The sequence below is a fragment of the Choloepus didactylus genome, chromosome 8 (genome assembly GCF_015220235.1).
Source record: "Choloepus didactylus isolate mChoDid1 chromosome 8, mChoDid1.pri, whole genome shotgun sequence".
Classification (NCBI taxonomy): Eukaryota; Metazoa; Chordata; class Mammalia; order Pilosa; family Megalonychidae; genus Choloepus; species Choloepus didactylus.
In genome coordinates this window covers 56,507,857-56,521,841 of record NC_051314.1, presented here as the reverse complement: position 1 = coordinate 56,521,841, position 13,985 = coordinate 56,507,857, and the positions used below count along the sequence as shown (strand labels likewise).

General features: G+C 34.0%; 1 non-coding gene across 1 annotated transcript; it reads left to right on the top strand.

The window, feature by feature from the left end:
• The first annotated feature begins 7,905 nt into the window (after nt 1-7,905).
• LOC119543579 lies at nt 7,906-8,069 on the top strand. The gene has a single exon (XR_005218645.1). It is a non-coding gene; the product is annotated as a U1 spliceosomal RNA (small nuclear RNA).
• The last annotated feature ends 5,916 nt before the right edge of the window (nt 8,070-13,985 follow it).

The following is a 13,985-nucleotide window of genomic DNA, read 5'->3' as shown; positions in this document are numbered from 1 at the left end:
TGAGTAATAATTTTGAAGTGTTGAGGGGAAACAACTTTTAACCTAGAATCATATATCCAGCTGAATTTAAATTAAGTGGTAGTTATACGAGACCCCAGAAAATTTGCCACTCAAAGTCCCACTTCGAGAACACTCTTGGAGAATAAGAAAAGAAATAAATCCAAGAAAATGCTGCAGGAAATATGAAAAGTAAAAATAATCAGATGATTGTATGAAGTATATTGCCCTCTAAATAGTCAAGTAACAAAATACACAATTGCATGTGTGTGTGTACGTAAAAGACAAGATACATTCTGAACAATCCAGAACTAAATTTATAGACAATAGAAACAGGATGGGAAATGGAGGAAGATGAAAGAATTGTAAAATCCTGCGTAGCTACTAATCTGTGGAAGATAGAGAGGTGGCAGGATATGAGGTAAGTAGACAACAGATACAAAATGCCTTTTATGCCATGCTAGAACAATATTGGTTTTCAACTGAAGCTAGGGATATCTCTTGGAAAGATTTAAGTAGAAAAGTATTTTGATGATGCAAGTATTTTCAAAAGATAATTATTTAAATGATGGATTTGAGTTTTGGTGAAAGAGTCAAGAAGCCGATTAATAGAGTATTATGCTAATCTGGTTGGCAGATGACATAGGCCATTATTACAGGGAGGGTAATGAGATTGATAAAGTAGGCGACCTGGGGACCAATTTCTTTAATAAATGGATGGATGCTGAAGACACTGACAGAGAAAACAGTTTGACATTAGAGGAGAAGGTGTGGGAGTAAAGATACTGGGTCCTTCTTTTGTACTTTGCGGCTTACAGTGCCTGTGGGACATTCAGGTAGAATGCTCAGTAAACCACCAAAGGCTTATCAGAGAGGGCCATATTTTAACTGTGGGTTTGAAAACATGGAGGTAGACTGGATAATTAATACCACAGCAAAGGCTGAGATTGCTCAGTAAAGAATGCGAGACAAGAGGAGGAAAGGGCTGCAGGTGGAAGCTGAGGGAATGTGTGGATGCAGGTGATGTGGAGGTGGAAAGCTAGAGGAAGGATCCGTCTGTGCCATAACATATGCCTCCACAGAAAAGAAAGTTCTGTGAGCTAGGGGTTTTATCAATTTTTCTCCCCAGAAACTAGAGTAATGTCTGGAACAAGAAGCTTCTAAATAAATCCATATTTTGTCAAAGGAAGAAATTAATGATGCTTAATCCCCATAGGAAAAAAATATTCTCAGAAATAGATCGCATTATAATAGGTATGTGAAAGGCATTCTTTATGTCTCCATTTCAGTCCTCAAGATGACACACTTTTATAACACAGGTATGTGAAAGATGGATGTTTAAATTTCTTTCTTTCCTTTGATGTTAAACAAGCCATTCTGAAAACAAAGGGACCAGAAAGGGGCATTAAGTTTTGAGAAGAGAGTTACTGATGGTGACCGAAAAGGCTTCGATCCTACCACAGAGCTCACCCTAATTTACTTTTGGTTAATAAGCTTCTTCTACACTAAACTAAGTTATTTGGTTAGTGTTATAATTCTCCACCCATCCTGTACAAATCAGAATATGGCATTTCCCCCAAGGGAAGTACACCACAATTAAAACAAAACCTCTCTTATAATGAATCAGGGGAGATACCATTAAATGAACATTCTAAGGAGCAGATTATAAAACTTTAGTCTAAATAGAAATGGGAAATGTAAGGTTATAAATGCCAAGCATACTAAGAAATACTATTTTAAAACACCTTCAGAGTTTTTATTAGTAGACTATAATAATATAACTTCAGAGTTAATAGTAGGAATGTTATACATATATGTTTCTTAAAGGATAAGAATAAAAACATTTGATGTCAAGGCATAGGGTGTGTTTAATTCAAGATGAGAATTTTGGAAGTTTGTTTGCTCAGGTTGCAAATACATGTGGAAATGATGACTGGCTCCCAGGTAAAAAATATATGAATATTTAAGGTAGTGTAGAGCTGGGCAATGCTTTTGTTCTCATAAGTATATTAAACCAGTATTTCAAGACTACTGTATTGTCTTTATAACTAATGAAATATTTAATAGTAGTATTTAATGATTTAGCAATGTACCCATCTTAAATATAAGCTGTTCTAAAAGGTTAATTTTTACCAATATTTTAGAAGCTGTCACTGGATGGAAAAAAAAAAACAAAAAACAGCTACACTGATATATATATATATATATATATATATATATATATATATATATATGGATTGATGCATTCAGCATTGCTTCAAAACACAACTGGAAATGGTATGAATCTACAAAGGATACACAAAGGCAACTTGAATTGCAGTGAACAGCATAGTTACTAATTATGAGTCTAAATATTTATGGCCAGAATTGATCTCCTTCCCTTTAGTGTACTCTAACATATTGCATTTCTAGTATATTTCCTCAGAGTTAAAGACTGGGAGAAGAAACTGGACAAAAAAATATGATTGCAATACTTTACTGTCCTTTAGAGGACTTATGAGAAAGCATGGAGCAAATGATAATAATTATACATTTAAAATGATTAAATATTAATGCTGCCAACTTCACAAGTGATGAAATGGTGAAATAAATTGTCACTACTTTAATCAAGACACCTTGAGATTAACAGAATGTCTGTAAGACAGTTTGATAAATGCCTTGTTCTTACACAATGCAGCACTGTCCAGAATTCAAGACCCTTTGCACTGGTCCCCTGTTTATTAAATGGCTAGTATCTGTACATGTATTATAAACATGCTTTGAAGTTAACAAAATCTTCCTATTCAGACACACATAAAAATGCAGTTGAATATTCCAGAGTTTTAAAATTCCATGAGATTGGTACAATAAAGCAATGGATATGTTCTAGATATTAATAATAATTTTTAAATGGAAAATATTCTCCCTCTAACTAAAGGACATAACAGCATCAAAGGCTGTTGTAATTTAAATAACTAGAAAAATTGAGATGTTAAATAAGTTTTTAATTATGTAGTATTTATTTTTCAAGCAAAAATAAAAAAAATTTAATAAACTACTTCAGTTTTTGTGCCTTGAGGACACCTATGTAAAATATTTAAAGTAATATTAAATTATCAGATTTTACCTGCTATAAACTGAAGAGAGCTATTTCCCTTGGTTCAGGATTCTTGACATTAATTCTTGTTCCATACCCATTTTATACCAGACAGTAAGAGATTAAACCCCACTCTCTTTTCTTTCTGTATCTATGAGACTCCAGTACATTGCATATATCAGTTAACTTCACTGGTACTTGATAGATTGCATTTGTTTATTAGTTTCCACCAAAGTGGTCCAAAACATTGTTTTTGCTGTTGTTGTTTTAAACAAAGAACTTTATATTCATAATCTAGCTAAAAAGCATAATAACTCTCCCATCAAAGAAACTGAAAGAAAAAGCAATAGTCTTTCTGAAATGACCCAAGGAAATTGTGAGGAATAATAAGTTAATTTCAGTGATCTTCTTTTCCCCTAAAGGGAACAAGCCTACACCCACTCCCATTTCCCACACCTCCCATATGAGAAATAACATTGTTCTCATCTATACGTGTTTTCTGAACGCAGCATTATCCTAATGAACAATATGCAACTCAAAAGTCAAATACTGCCTGCCTAATTTTTAGAAAGCAATCCATCTAAGGTTTTTAGAAACACTTTCAAAAATTATCTAAATATATATTTCAGAACTAATATGATAGGGTTTAAGCATTGTTTGTCACCTGGGAGAGAGTGGAAATATTGGATCTCTTATATTACAGATTAAAATTTATTACATAATTTGAAAAATTAACACTAATCCCTCTAAAATTATATAAGACTAGGACTATTACCACCAAAAAAATAAAAATAAAAAAAGAGAGGTGATCAAGTCTCCAAATATACTCTATGCTAAAAGAATGGGTTTAATTTGCATTAATTTTTTTGCTGGTATTTTATTCTCCACCTCTCTCCTACACTTCAACTTCTGTGGACTGAATAGAAACAATTATGAGTCAAGTGGCTCTGTACATATTATTTTCTGAATGTACTTGCTCTTTGGGAACGAAACATGCTTTGAACAGGGTCAGAGTGAAGGCTCCTCAGGCATTTTCAGAACTGCAGATCTGTCTTTACCATCTGCAAGGATGTGGATCTTTCGGTTTTGCTGTATTCCAATATTCTGCCCTCTACTGTTTCTGCCCCCACACTTATGTCTCTGACTACATCTTTGATTTCTGCCCTCTTCAATCTCTCTCCAGTTATACGAGCCTCTTTGCAATTCAACTCATCCTGCAGGACAGACTAGGGTAGATAGCCTAGATCCTTTGAACAAACAATGGTTTCAGCCCAGAAAGCTCTGCCTATTATTCCATTTCAGCATTTAAATCTCTTACCTTCAATTCTTTGCTCAAATGTCATTTCTCAAGGAGGTTACCCTGATCAGCCTCTTTAACAGCAACATTCTCACCCACCCCCACTCCTGAGACCTTGTGTCCTGTTCTTTTTGTTCCACAGTACTCCCCAAGTTGTAGTTTACTTTATTGTATTCATTGTTTATTGTCTGTAGCATATGTCTAATCTACCTGATAGACTGTAGATGGAGATGTCTCTCTTTGTATCACAAGTGCTTAGAAGAGGTCTCAGCACATGGTGAAAGCTCAAAAAACATTTGTTGAGTAATGAATTAAATTATAGATGTTTACCTAGGTGGACTCAAAACTGCAACATAAGCACATTTTTAAATAAATTGCAAAATACTAGACATTTCAGTTGACTGTGATGGCAGGTACCACTTGCTCTACTTGCTCATTTTGCAGTTGCAGCACCAGACCTTGTGAGGTTAACTGATTGCTAAGAATCAACAAGCATCTGACTTTCAGTCTGGTTTTTCCCCATCTCCAATTTCTTGAAGTATATCACCCAAATTACAATTGTGTATTCATTGCCTAAACTAATTTATGGTCTAGTTTATTAAGGCAGAATTTAACATGTTTCTATCTGGATTGTTCTTGAACATCTCATTTTTTTAATCCTGGGCCCACATTTCTTTAAATTTTTTCTTTTTCTATAATTCACATCCACTACATCCAATGCCATTTCTCCCTCAGATTCTTGGCCAATGCAAGAGCAAAGTCTCACATATGTGTACCCCAAGTTTAACTCTTGGCTGCATGGTAAATTTATGCCCCATGGAGTTGCTTATATTAAAGTTCTTTCAAGCATGAACAGTAGAAACTAACTTTAGTTAGCTGAAGTAAATGTAACAGGATGTTAAATAGGATTCTGATCAAAGTTTGAGCAATATATGCATGCAAAGATCAACAATGGTACAACAGGTGCCCAGTAGACACATAATCTAGGGTGCTGGATCACCTATGTAAGACACTCTAAGAGATGCATAACTGGTTCTTCTGCACTTAGCTTCATCTCTAATACAGTGCTATGAAAAAACAAGGTAGAAGAAGCCCTAAAGAGAATTTCTTTGGAATGAGTTTCCAGGGTTTCAAGCAACCTCCCCATTGTGGGGGATGATGGCTCCACTCCAAGACTAATGAGAATGGCTTCGAGGGAACCATTCAGAGCCCTCAACCCGAATCTCCTGGAGGTTGAGGAATACAGAGGGCCTATAAATGACCAAAGCATGTGAGTCTGAGGCTGGGACTGAGGCTGAAGCTGATTCAGCCTGAGTGAAGAGTAAAGAGAATTATATTGGGTCCTGTATTTCCACAGATGGAAGGCAAAAGCACATGCTTCCCACAGATCCAAGGTAGGTCTGAGGAAGGGAGCCAACCTGGGATTGGCCAAAAGGGATTCTTACCAAGAAAATGATCAGGAGAAGCAAAGGGTCTTCATCAACAAGGTGGCTAGAAACATACTGGAGCTAGATGAAGTCTTAGAAAAATTTTGGCCTGATATGGAATTAAATTTTGCACATTATATTTCATTTGTAGTAGTTCCAAATTCACTTACTAGTGGAAGAATGAGAAAAATGGAAAAAGTTTTTGATAAATTATTAAAAAGAAGAAAATTCAACCCTTAAAAATATCCTGTTTACAGGCCAAAATTTATAGACTTTTATTACACAATAATACTTTCTTTACTTGCAACAATTCAGAGTTCGATAAACTGCAGCTACTCTTCTGAGGCTTGATACCAAATTGCCTATTGTGAAAGATAATTTGTAATAGATGCAATAAAAGAAGCTAATTATGCATATTTGCTACTTTCTAATACTTCCATTAAAATAATAGAAAATGCACACCTGTCTGTGTCCCAAATAAGAAAATTGCAATTGAATGTTATTAGATGACAATCATTTAGGTTATAAATTAATAAATTATGGAGTCAAATCATCTCATCTTTTTGAATGCAGTAATAAGGTTGTATCCACAGAACTTGACCATGAAAGAAACAATATTTGTCTCTCCTTCCTGACATGTAGAGAATTTGAAAAAAAAAAAGATGAAAGAAATAGCACAGATTGTGAACTGAGAAATATGAATATTATCTTGAGTAGAATACAAAAGGAATTTTTTGAAAATAAACACTTTTGACTGAGCATTGTTGGTTCTAAATGTTCATCTCACCACATAATAAAAAGTTGAAATGTATTAATTACAGGATAACAAACTTGATTATCATCCATGATATTTATTAAATGTTCTAATACAAATACAATATTTTAGCATTTTAAGAATTATTTACCTAGATTCACCTTTAGTTATTATTTTACCCCTTCACCTTTCTTCTCATAATAATACATATAATAATAAATATTGCTATTGTTTGTGTGTGTTTTACTTCTGAAGCATTTGAGAAATGTTGCAGACACTCAAACTCTTCACCTGTAAATACTTTAGCATATGTCTCCCAAGAACAAGTATATTCTCCTTATATTTACAGGCAATAATTGGGCTTCCACATTCTGAACACTATAACTAGGCAAATGTCCATGCCTAGTTACAGGCCTCTGGCATGGAAGAAAGCCTTTAATGCTATATTTACACCAAGGTAAAGATTCCTCAAGAGCATGTGCACTTTACAAGCAGGTTTAGAGGCAGAAGTTAAAGCAGGAGCTGGCTGTGCATAACCAATTTCTTCAACCAAATTTAGCAGTTATGTTAGGTCGTGCCTTAACTCCTTGGGAAAAGCATGTAGAGCTGGAGAGATGCCAGCATGATCACACAGTACACTAATGAAGCTATCCTTATTTGGATCAAGACATAAAGAACATGAAAGATGCTTGTGTTCTAAAATGTATCATACATTAGCAACGTGCTGAGTGTTTTACTTCAACCCATAAAAAAAGGGCAAGTTACATGAGCACACATTTCATACCAAAAGAAATGCAAATAGTCCTTAACCAGACAAGATAATCAATTTCACTCTCACTTATAATAAAAGAAAAGTAAATCAAAACTGCCCTGAGATACTGTTTCTCACCTATTAATTAGGCATTTATGGAAACATAAGTACTCTTATATACATCAATATCATGAATGCAAAATTTAGAGTGAAATTTGATGTTATCTAGCAAAATTACTTGGGCATTTATCTTTTGGTCCAGCAATCTTACGTCTTAGAATATATCCAAAAGACACACTGGCAAAACTATCACAACCTCCACCAACAGCATAAACGACAAAAAACGGCAAAAAAATAAATAAATAAACACCTCAGAAAAATGCATTTACAATTTAGAAGTCTATTATTGCAGCATTTGTAATAGCAAAACACAAAAGCATAAATGTCTATCATTGTAGCTAAATAAACTATGCTTTATCTAAACATTCACACAACTGAACACAATGCAACACAAAAGGAACATGTATCTACATCCTCTTATGGAAGGATCTTAAGGATACATTGTTAAGTGAAAAAAGCAAAGTGGAGAAAAGAGTGTCAGAAATACTTACCTGGCAGGGGAGATACTATGATCACGAAGGTGATTTCCCCGGAGCGAGGCTTATCCATTGCACTCCGGATGTGCTGACCCCTGCGATTTCCCTAAATGTGGGAAACGTGACTGCATAATTTGTAGTAGTAGGGGACTGCATTTGCACTCTCCCTTGGAAAAAAAGAAGAAAAAGAGAAAAAAGAAACAATAACAAAACCAAAATGAGTGTCTATAAGTGTAAAGAGAAAACAAGTGGGAGAAGAATGAGCTTGAATACCAGTCTACTCTGAATATACCCTGATTTTAGGTTTAGCTGTATAAAGATACCAGTTTAAAACAATTATATTCTGTCTCTCACCAATGGTACACCCTCTGGACAAAAATAACTGAAAAAAAAAGAACTTTACCTGCTTATAATATTTATTTTGTTAATGTTGGGATTGTTAATTCCATTCTGAGAGTGTTGCATATGTTGTGGGATATAGACATGAGTAATTACATTGGTGTCATTGAGGACTGGAATTTTCTGTGTAGAAGTGTAGAGGTTTGGATATAAGATTAATGAGGTTAAATTTAAACTGGAAATATCAGGAATTAGTGGTATAAAACTAGTGATTTATTTTTTTATTTCTTAACATACCCTATATAGGCAAGAAAAGATGGAAAATCCAGGAGTGGGCTCCCTAGTGCTCAGACTGTGCTCTCTAAATATTGTTTCTCAACAAAAAAATGAAGTCCTTGGAACTGTTTCAATCTAGAATAGCAAATATATAGCATGATCTTAGAAAATTCTTTCATATTAGAAAGCAAGGGAGATATAGAGCACTAGCATGATGTCAACTGAACTCAGGAGCCAACTCAAAGTTCCTCCCACTAGTCAAAGTTGAGGCAGTTTGAATATCAATATAAAAAATAACATCAGTGGAGAGAAACCCTTCAGGCATGGTTCAATCCATGTGTTCATAATGATTCTTAAAAAAACACATAACCTTTGGTCACCTTTGGAGACCGCTAAGGAACTAACTCATTACACAGAATACTAATATATAAAGGGAAAGAATCAAGCATATATCTGCCCTTTCCTTTGTAAACTGTAGCTTAGGTTAGTTAAATCGTTGATAAGGGAAGTGTCCCAGGAATATCAATGTGGAAGCAATGCTAAAATTAGAATAGTACCATTTTGTAGCCTCTATTGAATTAATAGATCCAGGCAATGATCAATGATGGCTAATTTTGCACAATGTAAAGAATTAACCAGATAAATTTACCTCCTAATGAAAGTATATACCACTACCTATAAAATACACTTATCAGAATACTGAACTGAATCTGATGGCTACTTTAGAACTAACTACAAATGTGGTGGACAGAAGAACATTTAAATACAAGCACAGTGGACAAAGGAATATGTTAAATAACACTGCTGGAATGCAATTAGGAAAATTCAGTCATTGGGAAACACTACAAAAAAAAGAAGTAAACTAACTGAAGTTTTCAACAGCATAATTGCATAGAAAAAATTTAAGGCAGGGTGGTATTGTTTGTAGATTAAAAAGCATTTATGTGATATTTCAAGCAGTTGCATACTGTGGATTTGAATAAAGCAAACTGTAAACAAATGAACAAAAACGGATTTTAAATAGCAAATTGAGAAAATTTGAATACTTACTGGATGTTTTGTGACATTAAGGAATTATTGTTAATGTTTTGGCATGTTACAGTATTGTTATGTTCTTAAAAATCTTTATCTTTTAGAGGTACATACTGAAATATTTATTGATGAAATGATATGCTGCCTGAGTGTTATGTAAAAATAACCTTTTACGTAGGTAGAAGTGCAAGGAGGTATAGATAAAATGAGACTTTTAAAATTGGATGACAAAACTTGGAGTATCATTATTCTAATGATTCTATTCACTTTACTTTTGTTTTTGTTTACACTTTTCCATAATTAAAAAAAAATTTATTATTTATAAAGATGAGGCTTCGAATTGTGAGCTTTATTGTTTTTGGTTCATGCCATTGGTGCTTGGGATAAGAAAAGTAAAAACAGGCAAAAAAAGAAAGTTAGTTTTCTAGTTAAATTTTTTTTTTTTTTTTTTTTTTTTTTTTTTTTTTTCCCTGGAAAAGAGTAGTAAAAGTCAACTCACAAGAAGATAGATTAGTTGAGCCAATGTATTTTATATTCCTACTCTTCTGCCTAGTTCTTAGGATGCTCCAACAACCACTGCCACCACCAAACAGTTCTGAGTTAACAATCATGGGAAAGCCTAAGCCTGCCATGATGGACTGTAACCAATGTTGGGGTGGGACAGATAACTATAAAGATTCTAAATTATGGCCATGTTCTAGGGCAGATTTATTTGATGGAATATACCAAAAATTGGATGATGCTCTTAGGGCAATATCACTTCTCCCTCCATCACCCTTTGAAGAGAAATTTGGCAATAATGAAAATATTTAGCACTTACTATGTGCTAAACTTAGTTCTGATTGCTTTACATATATCAGCTCACTGAATCTTCACACCAAACCTGGGATGTAGGTACTACTATTAGAATCATTTTACGAATGAGAAAACAAAGATGCAGATAACTTAAGTAGTTAACGCAAGGTCATGTAGCTGGTAGGTGGTACATCCAGGCCCTAAGACAAGACATTTGTGGATTTAAAACTCATGCACTTAATCACCATACTGTACTGTCATCCAGCACAGCTCAGTCAAGGTTTAAGCATTGATTCTAAACCTGTCATAAGAAATATCCATTGCTTGAAAAAGAATGTTCAGAATTGTGTCTTAACCTTGAGCCATGTGTAATAGAACACAGTTCTGCCACTTCTTTCTTTGTTTCTAGTACTCCTCTCCCAGTGCTATTACTTTTTTGAGGAAAAACCCTTGGTTCAGAGAAAAATCTAGAATTTCACTCTAAGTCACTCAAGCTGGTACAGAGAACTTTCTACAACATGGAGATTAAGCAACCCACCAATTACTGTGAAGCAAGAAATTAGCAGAGCTGGAATTTGAATCCGTGTCTCTCAGATACAACACCTGTAATGTGTTTAAACATTGCTACACTGATCTCTAACTGTTGGGCCAGTTACATAATCTCTCTTCCCTCCAGTTCTTCACAGGGGTGCTATAAAAGGAAAACAATCCCACCACAAATGACTCAAATGTATGAAAACAAAACACAAGCTCCATTACTTTATCATTTTCACCTTTCCATTTATCAATTTAATGTTCAGTCATCCATTTATTCACATTTTGCTTTTTAGCTTGCAATGATGATGGTAAGGGTAGTGAAGGTATAAAATAAGAAAAGAGGAAGAAGAAAAGGCAGAAGAAAGGAAAAGACAATACTCCTTTATGTTTTTACTTCTATAAGGAAAAAAAGTGTTTTATGATAAGGAATCAAATGGAAGCTATAAGTGAGGTATGTAAGTATCAAATGCAAAATAACCGTGTTCCTATAGCCCCCACATAATTAGGTATGATACTTAGATATTTTAACAGGAATGGGAACTTGCATATTGCTGCCTTTCTCCAGAGTTTGGTGATTCTGTTTTTTCTTCCAGTCATGCATCCTAATAGTTAGCCTTAGGATACTTTGTCAGGAAAATTCTCCCTGCTGTTGTAATAACATCTCATAAAATAGCATTAGGAATTTTTCAAAGTCTATTTCTGTAGCAGAAATATTTCTTGTTTAAGAATGGACTTCCATTAGTTGTTAAATGATTTTTGTCTCAAATAGTCTTCTGCAGCATGAGCTGGCCACATTTTATGAATCTAATAAATAAATATTTATGAAATGATCTCTGCTTACTTTTGGAAATCAAGTTTGAGTGGATGAGTAAATTGGATGAAAGATTTTTCTAGCCCTTATACATCCTTTGAGAGTAATTGGTTCAACTATTTTCTAAAATGCAAGTTTCATTTACATCCATTTTGATAATTACCTTTTTACTTCTTATGATATAGAAATCCAGTTTAAGTAGATAAAATCTAGCACTTATGTGACAGAATCCTAATTGTTCCCAAGAGCATACTGAAGCTTCAGTTTTCCTGAGCAACATTAATGCCACTTATCTTTAGAGTGCAGTATTCTTTACAAGCATTTTCCAGCAGTTCAACTACCAGTTTATGTATAGTAATAGTTTTGTCTTGAAAATGGTAAACAGGATTGAAAACTGTTGGCATATCTGGAAGCCTCTCTGTCTCTAATGCACCTCAGCAATAATAATATTATTCTCAATTACCTGTAAGTATCCATTAGAGTGTGAATATATATGCTGTGATGGTGTGGATCTCTTCTCCATATAATTAATGTTTCTGAAGTTTATCAGAGAAATTAGAAATCATACAAACACACCACTAAAAATGTACATATGGGCCACATGTGAAACAAGAAACACACATTTGGTATCTTCAACAGTGTGTATACAAAGTATGGCTTAACCATCCATTCCTCTCTGGTAACCAGGTTATGAAGTCAATTATTAATTGGTGACTATCACACTCAGATGCCTATATGTAAACTATAAAAATATTTTCTTCAGCTAAGTACTATATAATAGAACAATAAATTGAGAATCATTGAACCATGCCATGAAATAAAAGGTATCCTTTGAATAAAGAGTTGACTAAAGCAAAATTATACAAAACGTATTAGAAATCATCTGCAGTGTGGTTCTTACATTAACTTCCAAACCCTTCACATTGGGTAATTGAGGAAACACTTAACCAGATGTAGCTAAGGGAAATGTCTCTACCACAGTTTCATTCAAGATTTTTCCCCAAGAAATGTCTTAATTTTACATTTTCTGCTGTTTTTCTTCTTTATGTACCATACTAATCTACGGAGGAATGTCAATTTCTTTAAATCTTTAAATCAAGATTTATTACAAATTGCAGTGATTTTCAGACTCTGTAATTGGCAAATGTTTAAACGTTAGTTATAGTCAACATTGTTCCCATAAGTTTCTCTTTCTTTGTCCTCACACAGTATAAAATAGGTTATTTTCTCCTAATGATGCTAAAAATAAATAATTTGCACTTGGTACTTACAAAGTAATTAAATAATAATTGTATTAAATAATAACTAATGTTTAGTAGTAAACCACAGTAAAATGAATCTTGGGGAAGCTGATGAGAATAAATACTGTCATTTTTATTAAGCAATAGATTTCAAGTCACATTGAAAGAGAACTTGTTTGGTTCAAAAACATGAAAGCTTATATTTAATATTTGTGTTATTAGTAATCCTCTTGACAGAAATATTTATTTAGTAAATATCTAATGAGTACTTACTTTTTGAAATGCTTTTATAAAATGAATTTTTATAGCAGCAATTACATTTCCTCATTGATATACATAGCAAATTAAATATTTATCCAATAACAAAACTATGAAGATTAATTTTGGTTTTGATTTTTTTAATTAGTCTCATAATTTTCTCAACTATTTGACAAACCATGAGAAATATTACATCTCAGTTTTTGAAGGAGAAAACCACTTCATGCAATAAAGTCAGAGCAAGATAAAATCGATTTAAATCCCGATAGAATTGCTGAGAAAAAATACCAGTATGACACTTGTCATTAGGGGGAACATCCCATTTGACAACTAGCTTACAATTGTCGTTCCCCGAACAATTTGCGAGTAAATGGGAATAGCCCTATTATGACATTGAAAAAATACACATCCATATATGAATCTCAGTCTAACCTGCTTCTTAAGTAATTAGGATAGATACCTTATGTGTTTTGGTTTGCTGAAGCTGACAGAATGCAATATACCAGAAATGGGCTGGCTTTTACAATGGAGATTTATTAAATTACAATTTACAGTTCTTAGGCCATGAAAATGTCTAATCAGGGCTTCAACAGGACGACACCTGGACTCTGAAGAAAGGCTGCCAGCATCTGGGACACCTCCGTCACCTGGGAAGGCACATGGCTGGCGTCTGCTGGTCCTTTGTTCCTGGGTTTTGCTGCTTTTAGCTTCTGGTTCCAGTGGCTTCCTCTCTGAGCTTCTGTGGGTCCTCTCTTAGCTTCTTCAGGGCTTTTCTTTATGAGCTTCTCAATTTCATCT